Source organism: Cydia amplana, chromosome Z (genome assembly GCF_948474715.1).
Source record: "Cydia amplana chromosome Z, ilCydAmpl1.1, whole genome shotgun sequence".
NCBI lineage: Eukaryota > Metazoa > Arthropoda > Insecta > Lepidoptera > Tortricidae > Cydia > Cydia amplana.
The window spans coordinates 9,932,072-9,945,477 of NC_086096.1; the positions used below are offsets into that span (position 1 = coordinate 9,932,072).

Below are 13,406 nucleotides of genomic sequence, written 5' to 3' on the forward strand. Positions count from 1 at the left end.
AGTATTAGTTGCTTCAAGTGTGTAGCAGTTGCAGGGGGCTGCGTAAGTGTCTGAACAAGTGTGAGCTTGGAGACAAAAATTAGAAGGTTGCATGGAGTTCTTTATGCTAAAATTAACATATTTTGTTTTGCTTAGATTGAGAGATAGGGAATTATGATTGAGCCAATTCATAACATGACACAAGCCTTTTTCTGCAGTGTGCTTAACATCATGCCATGATGGTCCATCAAACATAAGTACAGTATCATCAGCAAAGGTCACAATAGCTGCATTTTGGAGTTTAAGGCGACAGAGGCCATCTATATATATTAAAAATAAAGTAGGGCCAAGAACGCTACCCTGCGGTACCCCGAATTTTACCAGCGTCTCATCACATTTCTTTATTGAATTCAGCGCCAGTTACTTTAAATTTTTTTAAATGATAATATTTGTTTTGTAGGGTTTGTTTAATTTCAGATGTATACCAAATCGGGTAGATGTATTTTCCTATTGTAGGTGGTGGATTTTTTTTTAATGGAACATTTTGGGAAATGCATTCCCTTAATTTAAAATAGAATTCTTCGGTTGCTGCCTCCACACTTACCGAGTCTAACACAGATGTCCAATCGGTTTTGGCTATGCTTTCATAAGTCACTCCATGACACACACACACCGAAATTGTCTTTCAAATTGACGGAGAATGACACAACATGTAAGTAGTTTATCCCAAACCCATTTTTGGTCCCATAACAAATTTGTGTCTGTGTCTCTGTATTTGGTTAGTGTGGTCTATCTTAGTTTTTTATTATTAACAGTATGGCACTGATGCACGAATGACCCTCTTTCTCTTTTACATAGGTTAACAATATTTTACACATTTTGGGCGTACTTTTCGTGTAGGTACGTAATATTATAATTAATAGTACATTATTGTCGAGGCTCGGAAGTAGCTACTTGCTGGCTGAGGATTCGTTTTAAACAGACGACCTTGGGAGTCCGTTTAATTGAATCCGAAGCCAGAAAGTAGCCTTCCAGCCGAGTCATATATAGTGCTTTTCTCAAAAATGGTGCAAGAAAACAACTAGTAGTCGAATATCAATTTTATTAAAAATAGACGCTAGATATTTATTCAAATTTAAATGTCATGTTAGTACAATTATTGAAAGTCAGATTCACCGACTTTCCAGGAAGATTGATATTGGTTGTTTGAATTTCTGCCTGAGTATTTGCTATCGATGTTGGCGGATTTGTGGCATGAAAGTCGGCACCAGACGTGGTTTGCTGTATGAAATGCTTAGATGTATTCGGTTGTTGTGAACTTATTGGAAATGAATGGCTGGTTGGCTGGGTGTAGGCATCATTCAATTGAATATTTTTTTAATTTGATGATTAATGTCTCTTTTACTTGTTTTAGACTCTTCTATACAGGGTGACATTTAAGTCGTGATCAGTAATATGTTTTTCTAACTCCATAAATAACGAGCAATTTAATGCCCCTACTCTTACTAAAATCAGACAAGATTTTTTTTATTTTTTTGTTTATTTTTTGTCATTTATTTTACTTTTACAAGTGGCAATGTGGTATTTAAACAGCTTTGTAAGATATTTCAAATGAAAAATTAAGTAAATTTTATTTCTAACTGGGACGAATCACAAAATTGATGTCAATGACAGTTCCGATTCAAAGAGACGATTCTATTTACTAATTTAAATATCTTAATAAGCCGTTGTAATATCCTAAATCCACTTATAAAAGTCAAATAAATGACAAAAATAAACAAAAAAATTAAAAAAATCTTATCTGATTTTAGTAAGAGTAGGGGCATTAAATTGCTCGTTGTTTATGGAGTTAGAAAAACATATTACTGATCACGACTTAAATGTCACCCTGTATATCCCTCGGAGACTCTATCAGATTTCCACCCTCCGTGGCGTTTTAGTGATATTAAATTAGCTCCAGAATTAGCTAATAAAGTAGCGGATGTGCGTCGGAAGCAATGACCTGTAAAGCTATCGATGGTAAATTGAGGAAGGTAGCGATTTCCTTAGGAAACTTCGAAATTTTGTGTCTTCCTAATACTTGGTTATGGCATTTGCCATTTCTGTACTGCAAAAAAAAATTGTCAGAGCTTGTTGAAGCAGGCCGTAATGCTTGGTACTTTTGAATAACTCGAAGATATTCATCTTTCACAACGAAAACTCTGACTATTTTAGTTTTCGTATCGCGTAATTTAATCCAAAGTTCGTTTTCATGACGGGTCACATCTTTCATTGTTAAGTTGTATAACTCCATACAACGGCAAGCGCCATTCACACCTAAAATGAGTGCCACCTGCAACAAGAAATAGGTACTTAGGTAAATACTTTGAACTAAAATAAACTTTGATAGTTGATAGTTATTACTTATTAGATGGTTATAAATAAACACTACATCATGTTGATAAAATGACCGTAGTTATGCAGAAAACGACAAACTCAATTTTTTTATCAATGCAGAATGCGACCAAAGCTACTGAGTTAGGCTGTAAGTCACTTTGACAAAAATAAAAAGTTGGTCGCTTTCTACAGAACTATGGTCAAATGAAAGTAAGAGTAGGTTTACATACCTTTGTCACTAGATACATTTCGTCCGGACCCTCATTCATGAACGTCTCTATATTTTCTGTTGTGAATACTTGAGATTTTTAGCTTTTATATCCATCGGACTTTCGTTTTAGCAAGGCAGTTAAATTTGAGTAACTTTTTATATTAATATTATGCTTTATATTAACTGTGAATTTCAACATCGAATATATCGCCCAAAGCGTGGATGGCATTTTAGTTTTCGAAAGTTCGTTGAAATATGTTAAGAATATATTTTCTGAAAATGAAGAAGTGTGCTTCTGTTCTTGCCACTTCGTAAAGTTTTGGTACGCTTTTAGATATTTGTCTTTAGATTTCTCCGGAAACAAATTATTTATTAAGTACCGAATTCGGCTCTTCTTTTAAATCTCGAGGTGTACATTCCATGTCCTCGTCACTTGTACTAGAACTCATTTTCTTCAAATTATAATTTTCAGTTTCAAAATATATCTTAGAAGCAACCTTACGTATTTTCACAGAATAAAGTAAAAACAATTGAAAAAAATTGCTTTGCCGCCTTTTTTTTATAAAAAAATTTAAGTGTATTTTTCTACCAAAAATACGCCAACCTATTTGAGACACCCAAATAGACGCGGTACCAACATTATAATATTAAGTAGTGATCACATGGTTGGCTGTTTAGTGGAGCAATGCTTTCATTTGGTATGGCCATTTCAATTTTTAGTAGTTTGGATAATGGAATTTGTATGCAACATTCCAGTCCCGAAATCGAGACTGGCAGGCTGCAATATGTTTTTACCAATTTTTTAACCGGCAACGTCGACTTTGCCGTCCATTTTTGAGAAAAATATATTTTATGTAAGTTTTTATAGAGTTAGACCAAGAAAAGTCTGCAGCGATTTTGATAGCCCACGCAGTGCAAGTGTTATTTATACGTCATAATTTCATAGAAGTTTGACGTTTAAAATGACACGTGCACTGCGTGGGCTATCAAATCCGCTGCAGACTTTTCTTGGTCTGACTCTACATACCTAAAGTCCGTCAACCAAATCTTGTCAGTAGTAAAAGGCGGCAAATTTGAAAAATCGCGGGTTAGCAACACTGTGTTCAAATAATTCCAAAACGCGTGTCATCTGTGTTTTATCTGTGGAATGTGAATCGTGAATGACAGCCGTCACCTTATTTGATTTGTTTTCATTTGGTTTTCATTCTGAATCGTTTCTGTTTCAAGAGATATTTCTGCTGTCACCATTAAATACCAATACATTAAATAAGAATAAGCATAGCTAAGGAGCCTACAATGTACAATCATGCTCGTTGATGGTAAACATTACTAAAAATTGAGGTTACCTATGAGAAGTACTGGAAGAACTCTTTCGAACGGGATCCCTTTGTTTCCCACATAATTATTGCTTCGAATTTCGATACTCAGAAATTGATATCCATATGATTTATGGACATAATCATCAATAGTCATAATTTTTGTTAAGTACAACGTTTCATAGTTCTAATATTAATGATCTATAATATTAAACACTATAATCACAAAAGTTATAAAACTGATGAGTATAACATTCAAAGATCTATCAATAATTATTCAGAAATATTTTAAGGCATATATTTCATCGTACTAATGGTCGTTAATCATATATTTTTAATGTCATCCCTTTGTTTCCCATAAACATACTGTTTGGAATTTCGATTGTCAGAAAATGATATCCTTATGATTTATGGACATAAACATCAATGTTTATAATTTTTGTCAAGTATAATGTTTAATATTTATAATATTAAAGAGCTATAATATTAAACACTATAATCATAAAGATTATAAAATTGATGAGTATAACATTCAAAGGTGTAGGTATCAATAATTATTCAGAAATACTTTCAGGCTTATATTTTAACGGACTAATAGGTCCTTAATCACACTCGTTGGCGGGACGAAATGGCTTAATAAGCTACATGAAAAATAAGAATTGGCGGGGAAATCAGTAAGCCAAACAAAAAAAAAACCTGTTTCCTCAGGTAGGTTCGTTAGTTACCTTGTGTCCCTCAGAGGGTTTTAATGACTAAAGTGAATTACGTCTAAGAAACCAAATCAATAACTTCCTTCATATTATGTCATTATTACTCTACTCTCTCTACTATTAGATATTTGAAAGTTCATTTCATTATGATTTTTCGATAATAATTATGTCTTATTAAAGTTATGATGAAAAACGTTATGAAATGATAAAAGACGATTTTACCTAATATAAATTACGTCTTAAGCGATCAGTATAGAAACGAATTAGAACAAAAGAAACTTATTTCCCCATCAGGTAGGTTCGTTAGTTACCTTGTGTCCCTCAGAGCGGAAATAGGAGCCCCGCCTAGCGGGGCTCCGTCGACTCGTTGGCGGGACAAAATGGCTTAATAAGCTACATGAAAAATAAGAAATGGCGGGAAATCAGTAATCCAAACAAAAAAATCCTGTTTCCTCAGCGAGGTTCGTTAGTTACCTTGTGTCCCTCAGAGCGGAAATACGAGCCCCGCGCACCGGGGCTCCGTCGACTCGTTGGCGGGCCGAATTGGCTTAATATGCTACATGAAAAATAAGAAATGGCGGGAAATCAGTAAGCCAAACAAAAAAAACCTGTTTCCTCAGGTAGGTTCGTTAGTTACCTTGTATCCCTCAGAACGGAAATAGGAGCCCCGCGCAGCGGGGCTCCATCGACTCGTTGGCAGGAAGAATTGGCTTAATAAACTACATGAAAAATAAGAAATGGCGGGAAATCAGTAAGCCAAACAAAAAAAACCTGTTTCCTCAGGTAGGTTCGTTAGTTACCTTGTGTCACTCAGAGCGGAAATAGGAGCCCCGCGGACTCGTTGGCGGGACGAAATGGCTTAATAAGCTACATGAAAAATAAGAATTGGCGGGGAAATCAGTAAGCCAAACAAAAAAAAATCTGTTTCCTCAGGTAGGTTCGTTAGTTACCTTGTGTCCCTCAGAGCGGAAATAGCTCCGTCGACTCCTTGGCGGGACGAAATGGCTTAATATGCTACATGAAAAATAAGAAATGGCGGGAAATCAGTAAGCCAAACAAAAAAACCTGTTTCCTCAGTTAGGTTCGTTAGTTACCTTGTATCCCTCAGAACGGAAATAGGAGCCCCGCGCAGCGGGGCTCCGTCGACTCGTTGGCGGGACGAATTGGTTTAATAAACTACATGAAAAATAAGAAATGGCGGGAAATCAGTAAGCCAAACAAAAAAAACCTGTTTCCTCAGGTAGGTTCGTTAGTTACCTTGTGTCACTCAGAGCGGAAATAGGAGCCCCGCCGTCGACTCGTTGGCGGGACGAAATGGCTTAATAAGCTACATGAAAAATAAGAATTGGCGGGGCAATCAGTAAGCCAAACAAAAAAAAAACCTGTTTCCTCAGGTAGGTTCGTTAGTTACCTTGTGTCCCTCAGAGCGGAAATAGGAGCCCCGCGTAGCGGGGCTCCGTCGACTCGTTGGCGGGACAAAATGGCTTAATAAGCTACATGAAAAATAAGAATTGGCGGGGAAATCAGTAAGCCAAACAAAAAAAAACCTGTTTCCTCAGGTAGGTTCGTTAGTTACCTTGTGTCCCTCAGAGCGGAAATAGGAGCCCCGCGTAGCGGGGCTCCGTCGACTCGTTGGCGGGACGAAATGGCTTAATAAGCTACATGAAAAATAAGAATTGGCGGGGAAATCAGTAAGTCAAACAAAAAAAACCTGTTTTCTCAGGTAGGTTCGTTAGTTACCTTGTGTCCCTCAGAGCAGAAATAGGAGCCCCGCGTGGCGGGGTTCCGTCGACTCATTGGCGGGATGGAATGGCTTAATAAGCTACATAAAAATAAGAAATGGCGGGGAAATCAGTAGGCCAAACAAACGCGTGTATGTAAACAAGTAGGCATAATAATGTTATAGCTAACTAATCACGTGACTACCTAAGATTATAACCTGCGAAAAAAGTCCTTATAACAATTATTATAAAGCAAGTTTATTTGCCTTCAACATTATGTAATGGTATGGTAACATCTGGACATTCTGGACTTTGAATATAATGAGTAACAAATTTTATGGCTAACAATAAAGATGACCTACAAAAAACGGAAATGCAATTTGTAATGTTTAATTTTACAACTAATGATAATATGACTAATAATAATTATGATAGAAAACGTTACGGACTAAAAAAAATCGGAACATAATATTTATGGAAAGCAACACAGACCTCCTACTTATCATTATAACCTGCGATAAAAGACCTTACAACAATTATTATAATCAAGTTTATTGCCTTCAACATTATGTAATGGTATACCATCTGGACTTTGAATATTATGAGTAACAAATTTTATGACTAACAATAATGATGACCTGCAAAAATCGGAACTCCAATTTATATTGTTAAATTTTATGACTATTGACAATATAACTAATAAAAATTATGATGGAAAACGTTATGGACTGATAAAATCGGAACAAAAAATTTATGTGAACCAATAGAGACCCCTTTCGAACTCTTTCGAACTTTTAAGATTATGTTCAGTTTTTTTGTTTTAGGGTTAAAAGGCATAAATAAAATTAAAACGTATGTCTAAATCTATCCAACAAGACCATAAATTGTGCCCTGGAAACCGTCCATAGACCTACATGTCTAATATTTTCAGCAATCAGTTGTGACTATTTACAAAGGTAAACCTTTTAAACAGTATTAAGAGCCTTGATTATATCGCCGTTCTTTCGCAATATCTACCTAATCCATACATGTTTGTTGCAGGATTAAATCTTGCCCAATATAAGGCGTTCGTAGTAGGTAGTATCTCTTCAGACAATACTTACCTATGGCGGTTTATGTACGTGTACAACGCAACCAAGTCGAAAAGTGACCCTTATGTTATTTACCTTTAAATTAAATAAACACCCAAATATCAGTTGTTTTATTTTTAATATGTATATTGTACAATATATACCAATCAAAAAAATTACACAGGTATGTCATATTCATCCAGAACAGTACACTAATTTACATTAACAAGTGGCATATTATAGATAGGGATACATAGATAGGGAACAAAGAGAATATAAGCACTGATAGGGAGTTGTTTTTAATATCTTCAAATTTGTTCATCATTTTGATTAACATTGTTTTAACATCGCTTTTAAATTGTCCGTCCATGTTTCAATTCTTTTCAATAAACCGCGAGTGACAATTTGAATTGACGTACGCAGGGCGCGCTCAGCGGAAAAAAAAATCTTTTGGTTCGATGTACATTGCTGCTTTTCTTAGCGCAATACTGCTCTTTGAGTGTTGCCCTACTTTAGTTTGCTTTACATTGCTACTGACAAGATTTGGTTGACGGACTATATAAACCGCTTATTGGCAATGAGTATAGTGACAGAAATAAATCATTTATTATTAAACTTCTAAGCAGTTTTATATAGTTAGGGAGGCGAATAGGGGAATTTTCGGCAATACTCGAGCGTGGCAGTTTAAGATATGAGAGATACCTTAGACCTAATAGAACAACCTTGTAAAGTATTTAGCTCTATATGTAGTGACACGCGCCTAGGATAGACGATCAGATTAGTAAAAAAAAATGGATAGTCTGAAATACTCGAGCGCGTCAGATTAAGATATTGGGGGTTGATTTTAGTGTTTAAAGACTAAATTTAACTAATCTGACGATAAGTCCTTGACGCCGCCGAGTTATAGGGTCGCGAACTTGTAAAAAAAAAACGTTAATCCGGCATTCTCGAGCGCGATTTTTTATTTTTTTATTTTGAAGAATATAATCTAAAACTTACTATAAATACAAAATCTGCCGGTTTCCGCATGACCGGAAGTGTGGAGGAGCCATTTCGTCTTCCTAAGAACGCGTTGCGGCATATAAGTCGCGAACGATACATTTTACAAAAAAAAAGTTTAAATAAACAAAAAAGGTAATTTTATTTTACACAAAAAAGGACTCTTTACATTTTTGTCCAAAGTTAAAACTTTTTGACTTGAAGCATCATAAAAACTCAAACTCCCGGTCAGATTAAGAGAACCCACCAACATTTTTGTCAGATTAAAAAAATATGCTTTCAGGATACCGAGATAAACCTCCCCTATGAAAATCTGACGCGCTCGAGTATTTCAAAAAGCTTTTTTTTTTGCATTTTCAAAAATTCATCGTAATTTATCGTCACGCCGAAATCGTCAGTTTTTTTAAAGGAAGCTTCCTTGGGGCCTACTTAACACCCCTTCCGAAAATCTGACGCGCTCGAGTAAATTTTTTTTTTTGCATTTTTGACTACTTTATATGCCTACCCCCACCACGCAAACCGGCAGATTAGTATACCGTTGTTATCAGAGTAGTGATGGGTAGGACATCAATTTAAAATGAGTTTGTATGTGTACCTCATTTTCTAAAATGAGGTGTTACAATGTCTTACTTCAAATGAGGTGAGGTACTAGCATATTTTCAGCGTCGACTATTCCATTAATTCCAACGGCGACAAAAATATTTAATGTATATACATATTTATGTATTCATCACTTCCTTTATAAATAAATAAATAGTAACATTTAATTGGAGTGCAATTCTGGAGGTTAAGAATAGAACTTTTAGGAGAAATTTAATTTTAGAATCAAGTAAAATGAATAGAGGAGTGAAGTAAGACATTTTTGCGGTACGAAGTACTGCGACAAATTAACAAAATGAGTGGTACAAATGAGGTGCCTCACGAGTGAGCGACTCAACACTATATCAGAGGCACTCGGGGCATACGTAGTATGAATATCTGACGCGCTCGAGAATGCCCAAGTAACTGTTTTTTTTAACATTTTTGAAAAACCGTACACGCCAAACCCACCGCTAAAATGGTTTTTGCCATACGAGCTTTTCTTTTCGAAATTATTTTATCTTTCTATTTTGATAGGTCTCGACGGCGCCGTTGAATTACGCCATTTAGCTACCTCGCCTCCCTAACTAATAGCCAGTAATAATAAAACTATCAAAAAGGTTTTCTTACATGATTATCGAAGTAAACGATTATAATTTTTTCCATGTTTTCTGGTGTCGAACTTCTTCGCCTTTGGAAAAAATCCACTTCAGTTGACTAAAAGACTTTTCAACTTCTCTTCGACTGATGTTATCTATGGGTGCGTATCGGAAATATGGAAAATTATCAACTGTTCCACGTTTGTCATTTTGATTAAGCTCCACTTCTTCACAATTAAGTAGTTGATTCATTTTCATTACAGTTTTGTATCATGAATTTTTGTTTATGGCGGTACGAAATTTACGATATAATATTTCCTTGCCCTTTATGTGCTAACTGATTTTTGATAAATTTGTTTGTACATTTTTACGATATTAATACTCGAGTCTAGTGCCAGTGAAGTTGACTCCAGTTTTTTAATCGATCTTTGAATTGTACACAAATTTTCTGTAATAATGATAAATCTTACTGTATATTTGCTTTATTAATTTCTCTTTTTGCCTCACGTATGGATGCAGCGTCTGTTTCTCGAAATGTATTTATGACTCGTTTTAAGTCATTCATAGTTATTTACGATACAAGTGCGGAAAGTAGGAAATTCGCAACGAGTGGTGATAAATTAAAACACAACCGAAGGGAGTGTTGGATAAATTAAAACACAACCGAAGGGAGGCCAAGCCACATATGTTGACTAAGGTGTAGAGTTTGTCATGTTAGGGCTTGCAGAGTTAAGCTTGGCTCTACAAGATATCTGATAACTTTTTGACAGTCCGAGCCTTGTGGTTTCGTCTTGGCAACATTTTACATGAAATGTTTTTCATGGGATATTGTTTACTGGAATGATCCCAGACATTTTGTTCGTTGTAGTCACAAAACGGTAATTTGCTGCAACGCAATCAGTTGTATTTGATTAAATACTGTCAGAACAATGACGGTTTCTCACTCGCACCTGTTACAATACTCATCGGTCCTCTGTGGTTGACACATATTGACTTGGCATTATGCTGGCACTAAGCGTTTTTGGTATTCTGTGAAACTGGTGGCTTGTGTGTAAAAAAAATACATTTCGCGAATCGCCAAATCAAAGTTCGCGAAGTTGGTACTATGCTACGAAACGAGTGAACCAATGGCTAAAGTAGACAACGTGCTCAAGTAGACAGATCGGGAAAGTGGACCGTTTGGCAAAGTAGACAGACCGGGAAAGTGGACCGATGGTAAAGTGGACACATCGCGAAAGTGGACCGTTTGGTAAAGTACACAGATCGCAAAAATTGACCCTTTGGTAAAATAGACAGATTGGGAAAGTGGACCGATGGTACTGGAGGGGTTCAACGCCAACGACCGACTAATCGGTCACAGACCACAGAGCAATATAAACCTACGTACATATGCATAAAGTTAAATTTCAGTGTTGACACTTCGGTGACGTGGCGTCAGCGTGACAGCTTTTGTGTTTGAGACGGCGTTGAAAAGGTTAATAGAAAAATCAAGGGCAAATCGCCTAGCGTGTAATGGGTATGTGATGAGGAGGGATGAAAGTCATGTTCATGTGACGAGAAAGGAAATATAAAAGGAGAGGCAAACCAAGGAAAAGTTGGATGGACAGTGTCAGAGACGATAATTTTATTATGAAAATAAAGGACATATGAATGGTACAATGACGGCCGACAGAGAAGTATGGAGGAAAAATACATGTTGCACTGACCCCAAGCCAATACGGACTGCATTTGTATAATTCAATTTACATATTACTTAGTTACCTAACCTTGCATTGTATTAATTTTGAAATTACGTACTTTTTGGGAAAATGTAATGGCGTATTTTTTAAGTAACTATCGGTCAACATGTTGTATAATTATAATTAATTATGATCTCTGGTTAAAATTTGTACTGTATAAGGTAACAAAATTTATTTCCAAAATATGGTTTATACGGTAATCATTATATGGGGTGATTCATGAGATGTGAGCAGGACCGAACCTACACACTCAGTAAATAATGTTAATGGAAATGGTGGCAGGGCTGTGCCCCCGTCAAGTCGAGCAAAACAAAGAGGCACGAGGCCGTACCATCCTTTTCTCGAAGCGATTCAGGCCATTTTCGACGTCCTGTAATTTTGTGCTGGCTGAAGCTAGAACCCTGAATTTTCAGTGACATATAGGACATGTTTTAGATATATTCTTAAAAACATTAAATCGGAACTTGTACCTAGTTTAAGAATTATTGTACGTCAAAGTTCCTTAGTTTCGACACTGACACACTCATTAACTCACCTACGATCATCATAATTCTAAGGCACTTCTAGCATACCCACAAGCTTCACATTTTAAACATAAGTAGTTCTCAGCTTATTAAGCCATAGAAAACCTAAAAATATGGCAATATCAGTCACGTTTTAAAGATCTAAGAACTGCATAAGTAAGTTTGTAATCCCATATAAATATATGCTATTACAAAGTTAATGTTGTAGTTTCTACAAATAGTAGATAAAGGTACACTACGATGTACGATGTGAGTATGAATAAAGATGGGTATGAGTACCAGAAAAGAAGGACTGTCTACAAAAAGAGATGAGATCCCATCAAAAACATTACAAGTAAAAAGGTGTAAGTCTCGCAACGCTTCTACTACAAAAAAGTTTTGAGATGTAATGTGAAACCAAGTCGGTTATTTTAATCAGTGCCAGGGGGTGTTAAAACCGTATCAATAAGATATCTTTAATTTGTAATACATATAATGACTTGGCAATCGAACTTGCACTTCGCCGCTTTAAAAAAAAATTGTGGATAAAAATTATTCAAACCTGCGGCAGCTACGGACGGACTAGTCGTGAGCCTAAGCTCCATAAAAAACACAACTGCCCCGCTGCTGGCGATCTATCCAATTTGTGTTATTTTTACCTTGTGTTTTTACCAGTTTTGTTTGTTTATATACTGACATATCTTCCTTGCAATCAAATCATAGACATTAGTTTTAATTATCTAGACAAGTAGGTCCTTATAAAATGAAACCTCTTTAGATATCTTCGAATGGCTGTTGTTGATGAAAGGTATTATACTTCGATTTTAAATATTATATTTTACAAGTTCCAGTTGGTATTTCGCGTTTGTGGTATTGTAAGTGTTTGGTATATTGCGTAATCATTATCAAAACAGGCCCTATAATTAATTGCTTTAAATATAAAATAAAAACAAAATGGGAAATGTAGTAAATAAGTCATACTAGATTCGATGTTCCTTATATAGTTTCTATTGTCTAGGAGAGGACACTGACTTCTGTAACACAGGTCTTTACCTAGCTCAGAAGTCAGGGACTTCAAAACCCACTTAGTAACTTGTTTTTTTGTCAATAAAAATATTTTTATTTTTTTATTTTTAATAAATAAAATCGCCAAACACCACAACACGTCAGGTTGGTATTTCGCGTTTGTGGTATTATGTGTCTAAAGGCTCCTCATTAATCAAATTTCAAATTTAAATGACGTAATCGGTCGGGAGCCGACGGCATATCACTCCAATGGCTAATGACCAGTCAAGTGATCGTTAATTTTCCAGCAATTTTGGTGCAGCATTGTTGGTTAAAAGCATATGTATGCCCTACTTTAGGTGGAATAGATAATTAGGGTTAATAACGGTAATTAACCTTAACCAATCCTCTCCCTAGAAAAAAATTGAAGAAAATCCTTTATTTTTACTATGCTGCACCAAAATGTCTGGAAAATTAACGATCACTGCTAATGACTGCTGTGCTGTGCGTTATCCTATATTAATTTCAGCAGACGGTTAAAATACTTGATAATATGACAATAAATAAACATAATGTTTAAAAAAAAGCATTGGGGGGCA

The 13,406-nt window shown here is 35.7% G+C and overlaps 1 protein-coding gene across 1 annotated transcript in view; it reads left to right on the forward strand.

The window, feature by feature from the left end:
- Positions 1–13,406, forward strand: part of LOC134661471 (calaxin-like) — a 38,574-nt gene that overhangs the window by 24,467 nt on the left and 701 nt on the right. The window lies entirely within an intron of this gene.